This window comes from Myripristis murdjan, chromosome 12 (assembly GCF_902150065.1).
Source record: "Myripristis murdjan chromosome 12, fMyrMur1.1, whole genome shotgun sequence".
Taxonomy (NCBI): Eukaryota; Metazoa; Chordata; class Actinopteri; order Holocentriformes; family Holocentridae; genus Myripristis; species Myripristis murdjan.
Window position 1 is genome coordinate 10,839,584 of NC_043991.1, and position 23,609 is coordinate 10,863,192.

A 23,609-nucleotide genomic window follows, 5' to 3' on the forward strand; every position below is an offset into this window, starting at 1 on the left:
CCCTCCCTCTGTCTCTCTCACTTTCTCTTTTTCTGTTTCTCCCCACCTATCTTTGTCCTTCACTTCTCTCTCTGGCCAATTTTTTGGGACAGATGCTCTCCAGCATTGAATATATTCTGAACCCTGCTGTTTCTTCTCTGTTCATTTCATCCCCTCTTGCGTTGCCTTCAGCCTCCCTCCCTCTCTTTCTCTCTCTCCATCCATCTCTATCTCCACGCACCAGTGTTTGATCCCCTCCTTTCTGTCTGATCTGCCTCCGGTTCTACAGTGTACTCAGCAGCATACAAACACTGTGCTGTAATTGGAATGGGTAATGCAGTCTGAGGGAGAAAAGTAGCCAATTAAGGAGCTCTGATCAGGGAGCACTGGGGTGAGGGGTCAAAGCGTAGACTGCTGTCCTGAACTTGCTCTGCTTGCAATGTGCCAATCCATATGAGCCTTGTGGAGTGTAAAAACATTGGAATCTGTGACCCCAACTCAGTGAATCAAAGGTCTTTGCTAATAGGAGGTCAGAGCATCCAATGCTTGACCTACAGACTACTTATTAATGCACTTGTTAATCAACCATCAGGAGCTGCCCGAGCTACTCAAATCCAGTAATGAAGATATTTGTCCAAGGGTTACGATATACAGATAATGGATTCATTAGGGAGTTTGGAGACGTTTGTGGATGGCTGCACTGCCTGCTAATTCTGTTGATTTAGTTCAGAGGAGATCCTTGAAGCCAGTCAGGTTTGCCGTAGGTGTCATACAGAGGCGACCTTCACCGTGCTCGCTGAGCAAGTTTTGCAGGAGAAAACTCGTGAGACTACTTCCTATTCAAAAGCTTAATGGAGCTGAGCCTGGTGGGATACACAATCAGAGCCACATCTTTGATGAAAAAGTTGGCCCTTAAGAAAACAGTTTGCTACACTGAGAATTTAATAATGCCAGAGGGAAACATTGCCTGTATGAATATTTAGCACTGGAGCTATCAGAGAGAGTTCAACCAAACCACATTCCAACTATTCCAACTCCTACAGGTTGTCCCTAACTTGAAGAGCTTAAACAAATGCAATGTATTTGATTCCTCTAATTTATTGTTATGAGAAAAATAAGCAGATCCAAACTCATTGGTTCCAAAGTTCCAACATTTAATCTCACATATATTTCATCTTAACTGTATTTCTTAGACAACGCAGGGATCAGTGACTACAAATCATCTATAACTTTACAACATAAATTTCAGTTTTTGCAACATGATCAGAAATCAGAAAATATTTATTGTCATTATATATAGTCATGATATATAGTTAATGGACATACATCATTTTATAGTATAGAACCCAGTACTCACTGTCTTTATTGTTTGTGCCTATGAAAGATCAGATACAGGAATGTGTAAAACATGATGTTACAATCATGCAGCTTGGTATTAATACTTAGATGCTGTCCCAGATTTGACAATCTTCCAAATGGGCAATTCCTAAAGACTGGGTAAAAGCCCGACCTACGGCAATTGATTAGAGAAGAGGCAGTGCAGTTGGATGATGTAAGTAATGAAATTCACACTGTACAATAACCTAACTTTAACTTCCAATTTAGTGTGGAATGAGCCATAAAATCTTTCATTTGATGTTTAAGACTTAAGGTCTTATTGCCACATTTAAATTTTTAGGCCTGGTTTTCTGTGTTTTTTTTTTTTAGGCCAGAGCTTAGTCACTAATGGCTGATGCATTTTTTTTTTTTACTTTACATTTCTCACTGTGAAATAGCTATCCTGGAATTGCACTTAAAAGCATCTGTGGACGCTGTGATTTTTGAAAAAGATGAGACTTCAGTATAAATTAGTAGAACTGAAGTTGCCTAGTAGTGAGATTGCCAAGTGTTGCAAAATCTCTTTTCCTACACATCTCCAAATCTCGCTTAAACAACTCTTGTCTGCCCCATGGGGGGAGGGCACACTCAACAGTTTTAAAACATAAGTTTAATATACTTATGATTGGACTACACCACCCCTCCAGCCTTTTACACAAAATATGGGCCTATCTCTCCCTTTTACTGTGCAAGTATAAAGGAATACAGAGTGCATATGCAGTAATACTGTTAACTGCTTAATTCACAGGTACACTCTATCACAATGAGAGTCTAATTAGGTTCAACCCAACTTTTTGTCTCAGTGTCAAAGCCTTATACTTAGCCCTGCCAGGCAACACAGAGACATTAACCTCTAAACAGATCTGCAGTTCTTTTTTTTAAAAGCCGGGTCTATTATCAGCTTGCACTGCTCAAATGCAAATTCTAATCACAGTGCAAGTGTGACCATTCTGGGATGTGTTGTAAATCATCAGTTTACAACAAAATCCGAATTCAGTGTTTAAATCTGCCACTTAAAACCTTCATTTGACCTAATGATAAAAAAAAATGCGTAAAAATTCCAAGAATAAGTATGAGCACATTTATACTGCAAAATAATTGATTCTTCAAATTTTATTCATCCAAAAACAAAGCTGTTGTACCTTAAGATAAGCGTGAAAATAATTTAATTTGAAATAATATTGAACTGCAGGTATAATTATTCAAAATGTTAAGTGAAAGCAGACAGCCCTGATGAATCCACACACTGCTGAATACAAGCAAAGACTATTCTATAAATGCATTGAGAAAATATATATGTCCTTATATTTTTCTTTTCAGATGTTGCAAAGAAGTTCTCCTCAAGCCTGGCTCTGTGTCCCAGAAGAGAGCACAGACTTGGAGAAAGACTTAAACATGTCCAGCAGATAGAATCTGATGAACGGACGGGGTGTAAACCATGACACCATTGTACAGATCTCCACATTTATTCCACTGAACAAGGCTGTCAGCGCTGCCACAGTCCATGAAGAATGGGCCCCTATAGCCACAGGAGGGTCTTTGCCTGATGATGCATAGGCTTGTGAAATGCCTTCTCAAAAACCAGTAAGCGAGTCTCTGTTTGGACAGGGTTTTTCTGCTTTGGCCCCATAACATGCAAATAGCTACTCAATACAGGCCTGCTATGTAGACTGCACGTTGCATGCCAGTGTGTGTACGAGACACATTGGCTTTTTCCCCTGCAGGGGAAAAAATACAGAAAGCTGAAGTGTCCGGGACTTCAAAGAACCACTGACAGGGTTTGTCTGAGTGTAGTGCTACCCAAATCCCTGCATACCTGCAAACAACTGGAATGGACAGCTAGTGCACACAAATCACTCACTTAGCTGACATCAATGCCGCCAGCAGCAGCGCTGTCTCGACTGACAGACTTTTAAGAGAGATCTGTCTAATAGGCTCAAATGGCTCTTCGGAAAGGGCTTCAAGAATCAAAAGCAATGCCTATTGGAGGGCAGCAGGACATATCTCTGGATATTTTCTCATAGCGCCCTGCAGAAAATGCTTCAGGAGAGGGTGACCAAACACTTACCTATGAAACCTTGATGACAAGAGGGGTTTTCGGAAATTTAGACTCTAAGTGTAAAATGTACCCATTCTGCAGAGGGTGTTGAAGAGAAGAAGGAACAGACCTAACAAAACAATTCAGTGGGTCAACTTGCTTTCTGTAAGCCATTTTTTGGGGGGAAAAAACTAACACTTTGCTTTGCTTGGATAGTTTGTACCACATTGACAAACAGTGCTGTGGGTAACAGTCTTCCCCATTCAAGAACCAAGAACCAAACAGCAGGGGGTTGGCCGAGGCAAGGCAGCCCCCCCATTACAGAGATGCTGATGGGAGAGAATCTCTCATCTCACTCTCATCAGCATCGGAGGGACAAAACGGAGAGGACAGGAAGTGTTTAGCAGCCCCCTTGGCCAAGTTGCATGACTGAACACAAACACCTTGAGTGGAGGATGGGCCTATAGCATTAGCAAGAACCACAACGGACAACGTCTTTTCTGCCCGAAAGCAAATAGATCCATGTTCACTGATCCACATATAGACAAACACTGATGCACTACAGTATGATGGGATGCAAGACCACATCTCGATATAAGGTCAGCTCTCATTCCTCCGCAGGCCTGGAATATACAGAGCCTTGAGAGAGCAAGGATTTGCCACGGACCACTGCCGCAGGTTCTTTGCCACCTTCAAAAGAAACACTGATCAAACTCAGCCACGCTCAAGGCCAGCAAAATTGTCATGTTGTCCGTTCTCAGCAACACATCCTTTCCATGCAGCAGTTGTGAGGAGACTGACCGAGGAGCAAGCCTGGCCAAAGATGAAGTTGTCGGTGAGTCCCGCTCTCAGCTGGGCCAGCTGTTCGAAAGCCTCGGAGCTTTACCACGTGACTCTCGAACGATCTGGCACATAGTAAGAGAGCCTGCTACTCTCAACACTTGAGCTCATGTGGCTAGTTAAGAAGGGCTCTGAGAGAGGCAGTTAACCAGCTGCTAATGTTCTCTCAAATGCGGGGCAAGAGGAGGAGGCAAAGAGGACACCAAATAGCATAAGAGCAGGATGCCGCCTGGGCAGAGACAGATATGAGGTCATTGTCATCGGCGTCTTCCAGGGGCGGCATTGATCATCCTCCCACTGGGACTGGGAGGGCTGGCGGGAGGAGATTAAGACCAGAGTACACGGGCTGGGCCTTCGAGGGCCATTGCTGCATTGTGTCTCGCTGTCATCACATTCCAACCACAGCCATGTGGAGTGGTGGAAAACGCTGCAGTGTTGCTGGTGTCTCACAGATGAAAGACCCGGCAGTCATGCATTCCAGCGGCCCTGCTATACTCTGAGATGTAACCCAGGCACAGAACTTGGTGCTCCCAGGTATCAGCAATGCTAACTAGAGCAGAGACATATCAGGCAGTGCTAGCGGGGTGTCATATGTTGCTGTCGTCAGCGATGTCGCATTCAGGCGCTGAAGAAAAGTGACGTCCAGAAGAGGTAAACTCGCCTTAATAAGATAGGAATGAGAAGCTGTTTGCTGAGTACATGCATGCAAAATTCACTGTGCTGTAACAAGATGAGTGGTAGAGCCAAAAAATCGCTGTTAGAAGATGAAAACTGTTTAAACAGAACAACATTTACAAGATAATAACAATTCCAGCCATTGGAGAAATATCTCTGACAGTAATGGTTATAATATGGGTACATAGGGGAGATATGGCTAATGTCTTTGCTTTTCTGAAGGCAGTGTAACAATTTTTCCCCTCAGTTCCCATATGCAATAAAAAAGTGTTTTGGTTTTCTGTTTTAATATTCTTCTTTCATTCATTCATCTTCTAAACCACTTATCCTCACTAGGGTCGCAGGGGGGGTGCTGGAGCCTATCCCAGCGCTCATAGGGCGAAGGCAAGGAAACACCCTGGACAAGTCGCCAGTCCATCGCAGGGCATATTCTTCTTTGTTACCTAAAATTTTCAGAAATCACTCAAAAATCGATACATACATGATTTCGTCTCAAACTGGTGGGTGTTCACTTCATGGTGACTGACGTAATGTGGTAGTTTACGCACATTTTGTTTGCCAATATCTCGTTGACATTGATACATGAACTGCTAATTACTTCACTCCTCCATGCAACTTATTTCATGTCACAGAGATCTGAGAGACAGTTTCTTGCTCTATTCATGTCCAAGATGCGCAAAATTTATACATTACCATTAATTTCCTGCACAGTCTTAATGAATGAATGAATGAATGAGTTTATTTGTCATTGCACAACAAGTTACAACGAAAATGAGGATTGCTACTTCAGAACAATGTATAAAATTAATAAATAAGAGAAATACATAAATAGTTTAAAAAAAAAAAAAAAAAAAAGACAGTATAGAACAACACAGTGACAACAGCAGCAACAACAGGGACAGTTGTTGCTGCAGTTTCCATTAAGCCTTTTTGCAGTCTTTGACTTTTATTGATGTTCATCCCTATCATCTGTGTTGCATAATCTTATTTATATTTTATTTATTATCATCAATGTGTAGTATGGATTTGTCCATTTTTTGCTATATGAATAACAACAATAATAACTTGTTACGTATAAAACATGTCTTGTATACAGTGTTTGAATGTTTTATTATTTATCAAAAAACAGTTGTGAAAGATGAAGGCAGAATTGCAGCGAGGGTGTCAGCGCAAGACTGTGCACGCGGCTTCTCACCTGACTTGCACAGCTGCACCGGACAACATGACCTGTCTTTTGGCTGATCACTCCTGCCGCTCGGCTTGCTACACCTCCGGGTCAGAGAGGTTAAAGTTGAATTTACATTCCCACTGACTCCCTCTTTTCCACCGTGTAATCCCTGACCGTCTGTGGCCCGGTTCCTTGTGAGCAGCAGATGTGAAGCTCATTTCGGAAAGTCCCAACGCGCTCTCTGTCTCCATCTGTCTCTAAAACACGTCTGCTCGACGAGTCAATGTATCCGCTGTATCATAAACACTGTAAGCAGGAGCTGTGCCATTAGTGATCCTGGGCCACTCAAAGGGTAAACCAGCATAGCACAGCATCAGCACCTCAGCGGTTAGGGGTGAGCCTCCTGCTGGGGCAACGAAAGCGACATTCATTAACTTTCTCTAATACTACTTTGTGTGTGCATGCCAAGGCTTTGATCATACAACCGGCTGCAGCTTCTATGAAAGTTGGACTACATCTGTGAGTTTTAAAAATATTAGGTTTGTCTCATAAGGATCAAGTCATCTTCGTATTTCTTTTTATTTTTTATTTGTGTCTGGTCTGACTCTGTCTCTTTCAGTCATCCTCTGCCCATCTCCCTCTCCCTCACTCTCCATGAATCATTATCTGTCTCCCTCCCTCTCACCCGAGCTCATGTTGAGGCACAGTCTTATATGACCACAGTGCTCTTTGAGAGAGGATAAACAAATCCCCACTGGAGATGCTTGAGTAAATGACCGTGGGAAATGGGTATACTTTAGAACGCAGTGATACTAGGTCCACATGGAGGGGAAGCCTGGCTGGCTAAATCCCCTAGTCCCCTGGCTGGTGTTTACCCCTGGCACCATATCGCTCCAGATCTGAAATCCTGGCTATCCTCAAAACCCCATTACAGACGCTAATCCCCAACCATGCTCGCTCTGCGCTTCTCGCTCTGGGAGGTATTATAGGCAGGCTGAATAATTTCACTACCATTGAACCCTGCTTGTGTCAAATTCTATAATGTAAGCATATACTCCCTCCCCCCCGCCGCTTATCTTATTCTCTGTCTTGATCTTAAACATGCTCCAAATTATAGCTCATAACAGACACGCTCTCTTTGCTTGCTTGTCGAGCTTTGCGACACGCTGTGAATCAGCAAGATGACACACATGGCACCACAAGCTAAACAAGTGTGACAGTGATAGGAAAACTACAGACAACAAACTTTATAATGAGACTGGAAGTAAGGGTATGATAGGCTTGATTTGAGGTGGCATCAAATAATTTGTTTTGGGCCAGATAGTTACTGTGTTCTATTAAGAGTTTTTTATTCATTTATTTATTTATTTTTGCTCCTGTATGCAGTGTGTTTTTTCCACAAACAGAGTGGGAGAGAATAAGAAAAAAAAATGAAAGAATCATGGCAGAAGGTACCCTTGGGGCCAGCCTGACTCATTTCTTCCACATCTATCTAAATGGATCTTGCCTTGTGTAAAAAGCCCAAGTATGATGGGACAAAAGACATATGCAAGATAAGGAAGCAACCATAAATACAGAATGCAGACTTGTTGAGGCCGAAAACAAGGTTGATTTAGATGAAAGGGATGGATATTTGCCTAAAATGCCATGGTGTTGTCACAGGCAATGCTGGAGGGATGGAAATCACATTATAATTGCAGACAAGACAAGAAACACTGCACTCAGTTGCTCTGTGCTCCATTGTCTACATGGCAAGATGAAGCCATGTTTTTTTTTTTTTTTTTTTTTTTTTTTGGGGGGGGGGGGTTAATAAGCAGAAAAATTGAAATAATGAAACTGAACCAGAAATAGGGAAAACAGCAGAATCATTTTTTGTTATCACTTTCTGAGACACGCTTAAGGATAAGAGGGAGAGTTGAGTTCAGACTGCAGTGTCAGATACAATTTTGTTCCATACTGAGCTCAATGTAGTGCTCAGACACGAGTGAAAATCAAGATAAGTAGACCACAAATGACCCTCAAAGAGATTACTCATGAGGAGAGATTCCCGTTACATACAGGAATCATTATATTGTTCATAGGAGCCTACAATATGAGTGGGGAAAAAAAAAAAAAAAATCAATATCCATCACAGAAGTCTTCTATCTGTTTGATTTTGAAGATATTCTGTGAAAAAAGAAAAAAAAAAAAAAAGAAACATCAGAAGTTGAAATGTTAAAAAACCCAGTGGCCATGTTACATAGGGAGAGAATTCAACATTAATGTTTTAATGTAGCACATCACCATCCAGGTCTAACTCAAACCCATTTTTCTGTGTAGTTTGAAATTACAGAGGGTCAACTGTTCTTCCGAGGCCAGAAAACAGCATCCAGCGGTAATCTAACAAAAATGGATGCAATTCCTTATAGAAACCCCTCACTCGCTGTGCTGTTTGATTTATGTTTTTTTATGCTTTTCCAGAGAAACCTACTGACCGATGACATAAACTAGGCTGTGTTAAAGTTTCCATAGCAATACTTAGAGGCATGTGCTATCAGCCTACAGAAGGGCTGCCCTAATGAGCAGTTCAGAAATAGTCGTATTGGAAATGCACAAAAGTTTGGTGAACCTGTGGCCTCACTCACTGCACAGTGTGCATCCACACATGAAATAATGGATCACCTTAAAATGTATACAGACCTGTAAGTGGATGATGAATAGCTCGTGGGTCACAGCGGCACATCTCCCCACCAGATGAGAGATTCTGTCACCAAATGAAAGGTTGGAATCAGTAGCAGATGCAGTGAGGTCTGCTGGCACACTGCCCGTATCTGTTCCTCTCAGACCCCCTTTAAAGCCTCCTCGGGGGGGCTTTAATGGAACAACAGCTGTGCCGACGCTATTTCTCATTTAACTCACTTAGAGGCTGCCTTCTTATCAGAGGCTCAGAACAAAAACACCAGGTTGCCCTTCCAGCGCTTCCCTCTTTCTCTACGGCTCCCTAACGTGATTGTAAACTTTTAAAATTAAATTGTGGTTCTGGAGAATTGCTCCGTGAATTCGATCGAAGCCCCCCTCCAGAAACCAAATACGCCGGTTTCCTTGGAGCGAACTCCCCGGGTCCACCCCCCCTCCCTCCCCATCAATACACAGGCAGCAAAGAAACACAGAAAGCTCTACACACATAATCATGCACACACCCAAGAGGGCACTCTAATATAATTAGGTACAAACCAATTATTCAAGCAATCAGTCTCAGTTTGATGATATGTCAACACTCCTTGTCAGTCCTATTTCCAAAACTGTTCTTGAGCTGCATCACTAATTTTGTATTCATACTCAGCATCCATAAAAGCTTGCTCTCTCTCCTCAATTTTAATCATTGTAGTCTCAGCAATCAAAACTAAGAAAACTGTTGACAAGAGGTCAGGCGTTCAGTTATGAAATATTACAAAACTGTGAATTTAAATGAGCAACTCGGCTAGTTATCCGCCCACAGTAAACCCCTAGATTGACTACTTAAAGGCATATTGCTGCCTTATCGGTATGGTTGAGGAGGTGGCACTATTTGAAAACAGGGCAGAAATTTCGGAGACAGAAACAGAGGTGGATAAGAAGTAGGAGGAAAAGAAATAAACTAAAGGTGATATACAGTAGTGTAGCTGACACAGACCAAAATAGAAAATGGAAAGTGAGGACTGAAGAGAGAAAGTTAGCTGGAAGGGAAGGTGCATATTGAGTGCGCACAGTATTCGAAGTAATTCTTAATTATTCCACTGATGGTCCACTTTTATTGTCTTAAGCACTATTATTATTCAGGATGTGCTATTTTGGCTTTTTGTAAATAGATGCCTCATTTGCCATATCCTCATATCCTTGTTATATCCTTTGTTTTTTGAGAAATACCAACCTTGACAAATTTATACAGAGAGCAAGAAGGAATTAAGCATATAATCGCTGTTCGGTGATTTTCATGTATTAACCTTAGTTGAAGGATTATATACTGTATGTTCCTGATGGTGGAGGAAGTGGCAGAACTCTTTGCTCTTATGGAACATTTTCAGCTCACTTAAATAAACTCAAAAATGCATGGCTGTCCAACTAAAAATAAGGCTGTTTTTCCTCACTTCCTGCAAAAGCTGACATTTTCGAGATACAAGGTTTTCACCTAATACTTGGGATATGAGCTTTTTGTGATACCTCACTGAATGACTAAAAAAAAAAAAAAAATCTCGTTTTGTTTGCATCCCTCAGTAGGGAGGTCAGAGGTAAATGCAGGAAAACAGCGCTGGAGCTCATAGGGTTTTAGTGTCTTGCTCTTCAACAGGATGGAAGCTTGCAAACACAGGGGCTTAATCCTCCAGTGGATGAGCTGCCTCCCTCTTCCCCCAGCCTGTGTAAACATATGTGTTTACATGTCCTAAACAGAAACAACCTTAAACAGAATGCTATATAGTGATATATTAAAGTGAATTTAAACACTCTGAATGGGAATGTCATCATACAGTATCTAAAACTCACCGACTAAGAGAGCTTCCTTTGGGCCGCTGCTGGACTACAACAAAGTCTTTATTCCAGGCAAAGGAGCATTTATACGGTTAATCTGTGCCCCAATTTTGTCTCTTACTCCAGGAATGCAGACTTTAATGACAAGTCGATCGCCGGTCATTCAGGAGATAAGCACAATTTGCCATCATAATGAACCTTTTTCAGTCCATAGAGTCAGTCAATCCTTTCTTTCTTTCTTTCTTTCTTTCTTTCTTTCTTTCTTTCTTTCTTTCTATCTTTCTTTCTTGTTTTTCCAAAATATTGTTAGTGCTTTGTCTTCACTTGCGGCTAGTATCAGCAGTTAGACTCATTAGGAGGAGTAAAAAGTTTGCAATGTCTGGTCGTCTGCAGAACATGAAAGCTTTTCATGTGCTGTGTTACAGCAAAAATGTAACAGAAAAAGTTTGCCTTGGTATTCTGCCTATTATTTAATTCAAGTCCCAAAAGAAAAAAAAGATAAATCAGGACCGCAAACAGGTCCAAATCTAAAAACAATTTCAATAGACTGGCTGCTATCAACAAGTCAGTAACACAGTCACCTTATTGACATGCCACACCAGCAGCACAGGTGAAATGACAATAGCTCCCCACCAACTCTGCACCACATTACTGGGGCTCTGCTTTCAATTTGAGTGGCATTTCTGCACACCCCAACCCCCCACACTACTTCAAATAATCTCATAACCCATGCCCTTTTTGCCATTTATCATTCTATTAAACCCTGAATTATTCAAAGCAGATGAAATTGATTTCTTGATAGTTTAATCGCAAATCAAAACCGAACCTTGGGCCCAGTTCATTCCCTTAGGGCAATTTTTGACAATCAAATATTCATGGAGAAATGAAATGTTAGCAGATCATTTCTGCTTCTGGCTGATTAGGTAGACACAATGAAATTCAGATGGAGAAAAGGAGGAGGCACAAAATTAACTTATGCCAATAGATGGAAAATGAAAACTGAGATAAGATTTCTATATTTTATGCCATAATCCAGGGAAAGCAGCAATTTGGAATGCATGTGGTTTTCTTTAACTAATGTAGCCTCTTACAACATGCATACAGGTAAAGAGTAACATCAAATTTAGTGCACTTGAAATTCATACTTAATGCTGTTCATAACCATTCTTGAAGATTTATATACTGTATATTATTATGCAAACAGACTCTTGGGTAAATAATCTAATTTTCAAACAGAGTCCAAGAAAATAATTTTTCTGGAGAAAATGTGTGGGCTAGATGCAAGCACCTGCATAATATGCTGTAGTAGCATCAGTACCACAGCAGCAGTAGTTGTACTGTGGTCGTAGCAGTACAGGTTGTGGTAGCGCTTGTAAGGGTTAGCAATACCAGTACTAATAGCGGCTATAGTATTCATACAAATAATACAAGTAACAAAGCAGCAGTAGAGATAGCAGTAATAGATCCATGCAATACCTTTGTGGAGCTAATAGAGAGTATAGTGATGTCTCTCCTGGAATGTATTGGAGCCATTCTCCCTGTTCTTCCAGTTTGGGGGCTATAACTGGAAAACCCTTTTGCCTTCACTTTCCACATATTTTCTACTCTTACTCTTTTAGTCCCTGACAATTCTCCACATTCCTTTTTCTGTCACTGGGAATCAATACATCTGTCACTATTTCTGTCTTCTGATCTTTGTCCATTACTACAGTGTCGGGTTGGTTTGCCAGTACTTGGTTGGTTCTCCAATGCACGTTCATTACCAGTTTATCTATCTGGAGCTGGAAGTCGCACAAGATCTTAGCTCTATCATCCTCACCATTTTCTGTGTCTTCTATCTGAACCTTGGAGGGTCCAGCTCATACTCGGCACAGATGTTGTGCGCCATGTAAATGATCCCTGCAACCTGGCTGTGCTGCTTAGTGTGCGCTGCTCTTGCTTGTATCTACATCTTGCTAGTATGTGCTGGACTGTCTCTGAGGCCCCTTTGCACTTTACCTTGGGTCGTGTCTGATGTGGTAGACCTCTGCCTCTTTTCACCTGGTGCTCAGAGCCTGTTCTCGTGCTGCTATGATTAGTGCCCGCGTGTTGTCCTTCAGCCCAGCTGCTTTCAACCACTGGTGGGACTTCCCAGTGTATGCTACCTTAGTTATTTACTGTACTCCATTGAATGTACTCTGCTCGCTCTTTCAACATGCACTCTCCCTATCTGCTGCTGCCAGAGAAATTCTCTTAGCATTTTCATCTTTGGGGGCTCTTTTACTGATGTAGTCATGGATATTTTCTGTGCCGTTTTGGACGCTGGCCTCAGGGTACCGTCCTCCAGGTGGAATCTTCTGTGTATAGTGAGGAGTTTCCAGGTCTTGATGCCAGCAACTTTCATGTTTTTGCTAGATAAGCTCACCAGCGCAGTTGAGTATCTAATGACCCGCAGGGCATACTGTACATATTGATGGCTTTGAACTTTTCTTTCCACCTCAGAACCTCCATACAATAGGACAAATCCTGAAGTTCCTATTTGTTGCCGTCTTTCTTGCCTCTTCATTCAAGTTGTGGAATCCCTCACAACTTCAATATATTTGCTATGTGGTCTTCTGGCAGTTTGGCTCCTTCAGTCCTAACCATCTTATCTCTTGTTGGTGCCATTCACCCATACCATCCCATCATTTTTGTAAATTGTACTTAGGTGGATCAGTGAGTCCATGCCTCACAAAGTCTTGGTGCACAGTTTGAAGTCCCCAGTCCATGTTGAGGAAGTGGCTGATGGGAAGCCAGCTCTTGAATCTGTATCGATATCCACTCTTTGCGCTGATTTTGCTGAGGGGGTTTGGGCCCAGGGCCAGCTTTTGGCATAGGCGGTATAGGCAGTTGCCTAGGGCGCCATCTGCTGGAGGTGCGCCGCTATCGGCCAGAGGGGCGCCAGCATCGGTTGTTTACCGTCGGGTTTTTGTTGGGGTGGGGTGGGAGGGGGGTAGGCTTGGAAGGGCGCAAGGGAGTCATTTTGTCTAGAGCGCCACCATAGGTAGAGCCGGCACTGTTTGGGCCTATGTTCTCCACTGACTCACTGAGCCACTGAACTACAATTTACAAAAATGATGATCTTCGGCTCTTGTTGGCCTCGCATAGCACCAGGTATTCAAGGATTCATCCGACTGGTCTTAGAGTCACTAGCAAGTGCTGAGAGCCTCTTGTGCTGTTTTCTATTCCATTCTGAGCTTGAGTCATCTATTGACGCATATGTCCACTCAACTTGGTGGCTTTAATTCCTGACTGGATTTTCCATGTTGTTGAAAGGCTATTATCAGAGGAAAGGACACAAAATCGTTACTTGGGTTTGTGTGTGTATGTACATATATATATGCTGCTTTGTTCAGTTTTACAATATCTATATGATATCATTCAACAGCATTTGAACGCTCAACTAATGCTCTGCAGTGTAATATAAACTTCATCACAACTATCTTGTAATTTTAAAGTGCACATAAGAGACCCAATTACATTTTTATTCTTCTGTCCATCCTAAAAATGAATTACCTGTCCATTAGCAAACAAAGGGAGCACACAGCTGTCTGGGATTCTACGGTAAGATGTGATCCTGGGATGATAAAAGTCCATTTGAGCACTTCTGAACTGTACAATTAATTTCTCCTGGATTTCAAGATTTTTTTTTAGACCTAAAGAAAAAATGAAAGAGAGAGGTGAGAAGGGAGGTAAGGAGAATAAGAGGATGAGATCAAACGGCATCACAGGGAATGAGGGAGTAAGGGAGAATTTTTGATACAGTGCTCCGGCATGCGTGGCTAATTTACTCACCATCTCTTCAAGATGAAAACAGCTTAAAGCAGGCCTCATTTCTTCCAGGCCAGGGATGGCTTATTCACACAGACATGGAGAGTTGTAACACCAGAAATATTAGTTCAACAGATTCCAGTACTGCTCAGAACATAGCTGTGCATAGCTACTCAAACTTGGGTTTTTCTGCTTTATTCCTACCTCCTGCACAGGGTAATGTGGCAACATGAAGTGTTTTGTAGTAGTTTCCAGCATCACCACTGCATTTAGGAAACTGAAGTATTATGTTTTTGAGCTGGTGGATTTACTGTAAATATCAAGCCCACTCACAATAACCTCGATAAGCTCTTTCTATTTGCGAGGAAAAAACATATTGGATAGCATATTATGTTTAACACTGAGAGGTGTCAACAACTTACGCAATTTACTATTATTTTTTGGACTGGCCTCAAATATTGAATTTCAAGGCAATATTTACACTATCCTTTTTGTACAAACATATGGGGTTAGCTGTAAGCAGCATATAGAGAAATTTTAATATGGGCCAGGGCTTAAGCTCTTATCCTAGCTAATACATTGTGCTTTGTGTATGTGAATGTATGCATTGTCTTGGGGCAAACATGTGCAAATCTCAGCTTAGGTGGGATAGTGTTTAATGCAGCATTCACTTTCTTTCACTGAGGCCATGGTGACGTAAGGCTTTTCAATAATGCAGAAATGCAAGGGATGCTGCAACATTTCTTGCACTTTAGGATTGGTACAAGCCTCAGCCATGCAGTGCCTATGGGATGTTGACATGGATTACAGCAAATAAGCTATCCTCGATTTCCATCTGCAAGGTCAACACACTGTATCATGCAACTGCAAAATGGGTCGAAATGAACAATAGCACTGGAGACTAATTTTTACCTGGTGCTACATAAGATAAAAATCCATTATTTACTTGTTGTTCTTTATAGTACATGGGAACTTTCTTTCATGCAATAAATGTGTGCATCCTCACTGCTCCACTTCTGCACTGTGTAGCCACTGTATAGTTTATTACAAATGCACTAGATATTGTATATAGTACTATTGCACCCAGAGCTATGTTCATAGCATCTCATTAGCATATAAGAGATGTGTTTCTGGGGTACATTATTGTTTAATGAAACACTGTCTCTATAAAGACACGAGTTCCACAAATCTTAGGTGCTTTTGTTTCTATTTCTTTTTAACCTGTTATTACACAGTTAACATGGAAGAAATTAATTCTTGTATAAGAATAAAAAAAATAAAAACACTACACTGAGGCTACTGCATAACAGCAGGTACATTTAAGACAGCAAGTCCCTTTGTGACAGTGCAGTGTTACAAATGGTGGTTAGAAATACAAGAGCACTGACATTTATTTTCTTCTTTTTTTTCTGTCTTATCATGAAACATATGCTTGTACATATGTTTACATGAATCTATGTATCTGGGAACATTTTGAGTGATATATATAGCTTCTGCCCATAGTATGCAGTCTATATCTTTGCACTAGCATTTATTGTACTCCGTAATTAAAGTATTAAAGTAATTCTCACTATTATGGTGACACAAACTGGCAGTTTACTGCTAGTGTTTCTTAAAACTCCAATGGGATAGACCCCTCAGACCATGTTTGATGATCGAACAAAGGAATGCAATGTCATTCATTTTTAGGATGGACAGATGAATTTGTCAATTTGTGAGAATCTAAAGGTGTTTGTTTATGATAGGGCCATGTGCAACACTGCTGTTTTCCTGCCCACAGTGCAGTAACTTCCTGGCAGAAGAATTACTCCAGTTGTGTAAGTGCTCAACAACATACATCATTTGCTGATATTCTGTCCAAGGTTACAGAAGTGCTTGCGTTTGTGGAAAGTATTTCATGAGGTTCTATCAGACGGACTGAGCCGGTGCCAAAACCCACAGATACACATACCTATAGACAACAGTTCAGTACAGTTGTGCTATCCATTTTAGATAGGTTCAGTACATTTTGTATTGTACTTATGTTTTGTGTATGAATTTAAAGGTACAGAATTAAAAAAAAAAAAAAAAAAAAAATGTTGTTTGAGGATTATGACTGATACTTCACTGCCATCAAGTGGAGCTGCAAGGAAAGGCATGCAAATGAGGACTTCACTGCCACCCTGACTAAAGATAAAACAAGTGAGTGTGAGGCGGATGCACATGAGGCCAAGTGCAGATACTGAATGTGAAAATGTGTTCTCTCCAGAGTATTATGTTGAACATTACAATATTTTAGTTATAGAAGTCGAGTCAAAACCATTTGATCAGACACTGGAGTCCCAGCATTTTCATAAAGTTTGCAAGTCTTTGTTAAATCTCACAGACATCTCAGCTGCTCTCCATTGTCTGTCCTGGCCCTCTCAGTGATATCTGACGTTTGCAATTACTAACATACCTATGCATGCCTAAAAAATATCTATAAAGTTATAAATTCCTTACTATGCAAAAAAAAAAAAAAAAAAGGGGTCCAACTCTCTCTATTATACATTCTAGTGTCAACTATGCCAACTTTTGTCCCCTCCCATTGCGATAACATCTTATGTTAAGACTCAAGTGGGTTTAATGGATGAAACCAATAAAGAGTTGTAGCTTTCACCATGGATTCACCTGATCGGTCCATTTCCTCACCAGCTGTGAGAGTAAACCCAGTAGAAAGCGTGTTTCACTATCAGCAGCTGTTAAGCAAAATGGCCCTGCACTCTAACAAATTAGGACACATCTGGTTTTGAAATATCACTGACCTTTAAAAAGTATGCACTGAAGTTTTTTGGATGAACAGCTCTCATCTGTTTGCATTCTGGGTTTCACCAAACTATTTGTCGTGTGTAGACCGACCAGTTGTGAATAAATGTTATGCATTTGCAAAGTGTCTTTTTTAGGATGTCATTATTTACATGAATTTTCAATCATGGCCATTCTTACAAACATGTACGAAAACAAAATTTTTATGAAATAGCACTGCAACCGCTAATTGATAAGAAAATGCAGTACAGTCTTCTGAGTATTAAGTTAAAGAATATAATACAAAATATAATTTACTATGCAGTTCCAAAATGCAAAGAAAGAAGAAACTCTCAGATTTGAGCATTTATGGAAAATAATGTCCCACTCTATCCCCAATAAAAATCTACTGACAATGATAAGTGTCTTCAGAGTACAGTGTTTTCCAGTTATTGATACAAGGATGATTTTAAGCCTTGCTTCTTTCTTCCAAAGTATGAGAAGCAAAAATTATTTTGCCTCCTTTCATTTGACTAAATAACTGTCATGGGATTGCAGCGAGACAGAGGATATCCCTCAGTAAAATGAAGAGGGGCGAGGAAACGCTGCTCGCGTCTGCAATTTTTTGCGCTGGAGGGAATAACGATACATTATTTACCCGCAATTGTTTATACCACATAATTTTATTTGATTCAGCACATATTGTGCATCCTCACTGCTCCACTCATGCACAGTGTGGCAGCATGTTTCGGTTGTTCACTGAAAGTTTGTCCACAAAAAAAAAAAAAAAAAAGGGAAAGCTGAATATTTTCGAAATGTAAAATGATTAACTATACTATCAATGCTCACTTGTTTTCATTATGCAGTTTTCACCACATCAGTTCTCCCTTGGTATCATTTTAGCTCATTGTATCAGAAAATAGTATGGGGTTGGATGGAGAGAGCAGATATCAGACCAGCCTGCACTATCTTCCTTTTGTGCCTGTCACATGCACAGTGCATTTCAATTATTATCAACTTCCAGAGGTGACAGTTTTCTGACTCGTCTTATACATATTCCTTTTTTGCATTTGAATTTTGTCCACACACTGATTGATGCCCCAGTACACTACAAAAAATTGAGCCTTATTCAAGCCACACTTTGACAGGATTTCAAGATTTAGCTGTTTGCGCTGATCTAGGCAAATATTCGGGAGGTCAGAATGGATGGTCAACAGATAATAAGTGATGATGATGTGAGAGGTTTAAAGATTCATTTCCATGCCTCCCGGTCTAGGGGCGAACTCGCCCTCATGATTATTGCAAACATGTTTGATTTGAACAAATTGATATAGCGCAAACAAATCGGAGAACTGTGACAGTGTGTTTCATTCTTGGTAAGATCAACATCCACTGTCCAACTCATGAGAAAGTGCGGCAAATTGACAGATGGTGCTTGTCTTGGGTAGAGAGACATTTGTATAATCTTCACCAACCTACATTGTGTGTCCACTTACTAATTGATATGATGTATATGAAACAGTTTCATTGATTCGTTTAAAATACAATTGAGTGATTCAACATTGGCAGTCTATAAGCTATCTTAACCTAAATTTATTTTTGTCCAAAATTTGATCAGATTCCACTCAAAAATGTATGAACATGTTTAATTTGGTAGTAGGATGAGTAGTTGCAGCAGTTGTAGAGCTATTAGTTTTAGTATTAGTTTTGGTATTCGCCATTTTTTTCATGATTTTCCATTGTGCAAAGAATTCTTGGGGATCCACTGAAAACTATTTATACTTTCTCAAATATAAATATTAATGCCGTCAAAAAACCCATGTCGATCCAATCTTGGTATCTGCTTTCTTTTGCTGGTGATGATAAATGCATTTTGCAGTACATACATATATTCTAATTTTGTGTGCACAAACAAGCAAGACTGCAGTGTCTAGCTCTGACAGAAGTATTTTCTGAACGTAGTATAACTTCAGGATAAAAATCTTCAAGACCTCAGCGTCTTCACAGCATGTATTCTTCAAGAAATCTTCAAGAATTCTATCAAGAAATCAGTTGTCTGCTTTTCTCGGCCTTATATGACTCTGAGGCTGCTGCCTAAAAGACACATCTTCAGCCTCAGTGCTCACATCACCAGCCTTTCACCAAGCTCTGCAGCTGCGTTGGAAAAACCCACTCTCAGAACCTCTTTCACAATTAGATATCATCAAATTGTTAACATTATGCTGCCGAAACTTTTTATCACTTCTTGATAATCAGTAAGTTTGAACTAAACATAATGTCTGACATGACGGGCTCAATCGTTTGTTCCTCAGTACTAAGCAAAGATGTGAAGACAGAGGAGGTGAGCATCATGGCTAAGTGGGGGGAAGAGGGATAGGCCGCATATATTGAGAGCAGGCACTGTGTCAGGACAGAGCCAGTTTGAGACAGAGTTTGCTGTTTGCGCGCTGGTCGGATGTGTAACCGCACCACTGCTGTTCTGTACCGGTCAGCACATTATTCACAGCTCGCACTTCAGCAGTCCCCTCCAGTCCTCAGCTTCACAGAGAGTGAGTGGCATTGGCATAAGCCAAGGACAAGTTTGTGTGAATAATAGGTGAAATATATATATTTTTTTTCTTTCTTTCTTTTTTTCTGTTTTAGGGACTGTTTAGTTAAACTCAAAACATGTGTTTCTCTTCACTGAATAGGATGTGAAACCAGGCCAAGATGACAAACCGAAACCAAGCCAAACTTTAATCATAAAGCATATTTCATACAATCAAATGTAACATAACGTGTATAAAGTAGGACATCAAAGAGAAGATGAAAAGACAATAAAACACAGCAACTATAACCTCTATACCTATACAGGCTGTAGACCTATATAGAGCAAACCCCCTCATACTACAATATAACACAGACTCTAAAATATTCTCAAAGTACCGTATAAAACCAACCTTTAGAAATTACCAATCTAGTATAACTCTTATGTAATTGAACATGGTGTAGGAACAAACATCCAAATAAACAGATAAACAAAAAACAATCAAAAAGAGTAATATTAAATCATATTAAGACCCAAAAATCAGTTGTAGAAAACAGGTCAGCTGAATTTGAAGTGATGACAGTTGGATTGGAATGTCCACATGAAAAATAACAAATAAAGATATACAGTGAATAGAAAGCATGCCTCCTGGACATGCAGCCGGAGGGAAGAGGTGACCACAGCCTGTGTGAGGACATGTTTATTTTTTTTGTTTTGTTTTGTTTTGTTTTGTTTTGTTTTTATTAGACGGGTACGGTGGAGAGGGGATGACATGCAACAAAGGGCCCAGGCTGGAACTGAACCCAGGCTGCAGCACCTAAGTCTTAGCCTCACCTGGAAGGAAATTCAAGGGGGGGAAATTTTGTACTTTCAAACTTGAAAATAGAAGCTCACAAGGTGCACGTGATAGCAGCAAGACTTCTCCACCAAATAGTGCACCTACAGCTTTTAAAACGGGGAAAATGCAGGAGATAATGAGGTACATATTGAACTGTCGTACCCACAGTGTAATCATGGATTCTTGTAAAGGAACCAGTCCCCAGCCACCTCAACTAGACAAGTTATCTTTTATAGTATGTCCTCTGTAGATGGTATAATCATATATCATGAACATGGAATTAGTGAAATGGAAAAGGTTAACCAGTTTGTGGATTAAACACAATTTAGCCTGTTTTTGGTCACAGAACCAAAATCATTTCTATTCACCAAGGCACAACATACAATATAACAACCAATCTATTTTAAGGATGTCTCCCTCAGAAGCCACAAGTAAGTCAATTGGTCCAGCAACTTTATTTCATCCAATGATCCTTTCAACATGCATTGCGGAATTTGATGGATTACCTCTTCCAGCAAGGTGCTTGTCTTAGGTGGAGACAGAGAACACATTCATAAAATATGGGTTCTCTGTCTCTGTCCCAGACAATTTACTCTTTACTTTGGTTAAGGCAAGTATCAACAAATAAGCCGTGACAAACTTCTGTCCGCTAGCACTGCATCTCCAGGAAGCAACTCACTTAAGAAGTCACGGTTTTCTGTGATGTATTTGTCAGACATCCAATCCTTTTGATATGTAAGGAATCACACCCCTAAGGGGCAATTCCACTGAGGTATTTGATAGTGTTATGGTGTTTATAAGACGACCAAGTCAGTGCTGCTGCTTTTAGATTATATGGACACTCTATAAATATTTCAAAGCAGACAATAATGATTGCAAGTGAGTTGCCAAAGTTTCTCTTGAAGCTTACAGGCATGTTTTCTTTTTTTTTACGTAACCGTTCCCTCTCTAGTGAGTGAATCAAACTTTTCAGGCAATCATAAAGAATATGAATTATAGAGAAGGTTGGGATACACAGGACACAAATACCCTGAATATACGACTTAATAGCTGGACAGGGCATTGGAAAAAAAAAAAAAAAAAAAAAACACTCAAAGGCAGTGAAGTAGACAGGAAAAAATGAACAGAGTAAACACAATAAAACCAGGTACTTTGGTAATTCCATCTGAACCTCAGGGTAAATATAAAACAATTAAGAATAGATGATGCAGTATCCCTCATGGTTAAAGGAATACTGGCTACCAACTGGAATCAAACCACTTAACATACAGAGGTGGAAATGTATCAAACATCTTGTCTGGGGGTCTGGGTAGATCAGAAAAATGGCATTTTGCCCAAAACGTTGGAGTATCCCTTTAACATTTTGACATCATTTGGTCAGTTTTCTGGTATCATATGCTTCCAGGTTTGTTTTTCTTCTATCATCACTGACCCTGCTGATTACAGTTCATCTACAGTCATGTCTTCGATCATTTCTGTAGTAACCCCCTGATTTACCAAAAGTTTGCAGTGAAGCTACTGGCATTGTGTGCATATAAAGTAGAAATTCTGATTTATCAGTGGTGTGTAAATTGATTTTGCGAGTGTGGCTGGAGGTGGACTCAAAGGTACAAACATTTGGCACCTTAGAAGTGATGAATATGTATTTTAAGGTGTCAGCCACAAAGCGCAAAAATGAGAATAATTCCAAATCAGAAATGTGGTGTCTCACACATTTGAAGTCACAGTTTTGCTGCCTCGACTGCACGGGAGGAGCTGCTGTCCAGCCCAGAGAGGTAGACTGTTTCTGTGGACAGGGTACAACAGGGGTTGAAGGGGTGGCAGGGGTCAGGTGCTATGGTCAGTGTTCTGGTGACAGTGTCAATTAGGGCTGGCAGGTTGAGACTGGGGAGAGCAATTATTTTAGAAGATATGTTAGTGATTTTCAGGAGCTTGTTTCCATTGGTGAGGGTGAGCGTGGCAGGTTCAATAATACTTTGGTGCAGAAGGAGCAGGAGCAGGAGGTGGGGTTTGATTTAGAGAGTCCTAAGTTTGCGGATGGTAGAGAGTCTTTGTTGGCAGCATTTATGGATGTCTGTGATGCGGTGATCAAAGCTCAGTTTATTGTCCAGGATGATGCCAAGGTACTTAAAGCTCTCCACCATCTCCACAAGGTGGCCATTGATGGGAGTGGGGCAATGAGGGGTGGTGAGTTTATTGCGGGTGTCAAAGATGAGCTCTTTCATCTTGGTGACGTTGAGGACGAGGTGACTCAGCACCACTGGCTGAAGTGGGCAATGGATTGTTGGGCTGTGACTGAGTCCTAGTCTTTGAGGAGGGTGAGTATAGCTGTGTCATCAGAATACTTGAAGGATTACTACTGCAAAAACACATCATCAGTGGGGTAAAACCAACCTCTCAATGGTCTAAACCCAGCACATGTTCCCTATTGGTGGGTGAACAATAAAACACTTGGTGAATTCTGCTTCACAATGATTGGAAGAGCCAATATCGAAGGATCAAAAATAAATCCTTTATTTACATTGATTGCCCTACTACTTTTAAACAGACATTACAAACAGGCATAAATGTCAACACCAAGTGCTTACATAAATACTTAGGGTTATGTTTTAACTAATTCTTTGTAGTTCAGCACAATAATAACATTAGCAGCCACTACAGGTGAAGTGCTGACTCATGCACAGCTGGTGCAACCAGTCAAGGTGTTCAAGAATGCAATAGCTGGCTAGTTGTTGTAGTGGAATGTTTTGCTGGTAAATGGTAATGCAGAAGAGAGCGGTGCATCAAAACTATCAGGCAGACATAATTATATTCAGCAGGCAATATTTAAACCAATTTAAAGCTATATCAGTGAGCCCTACTGAATATTTCTGGAGGTAAAGCAATATGTTGAGAGGAACCATATCAAAGGCAGCATAAGATCAAGGAGAATCCGGAGAGAACAGTCACCTCTATCAGCAGCAAGGGGGTCATTAGTAACCCTCAGGAGAGCTGTCTTTGTGCTATGGAAGACTCTAAAGCCTTTTTTTTAGCCCTTTTTTTTTTTTTTTTTTTTTCTTTTTTTTTCAAAAAACACTGTTACTGTTCATAAAAGATATTACCTGAGAGGATGTATTTTTTTCAAGTAGGC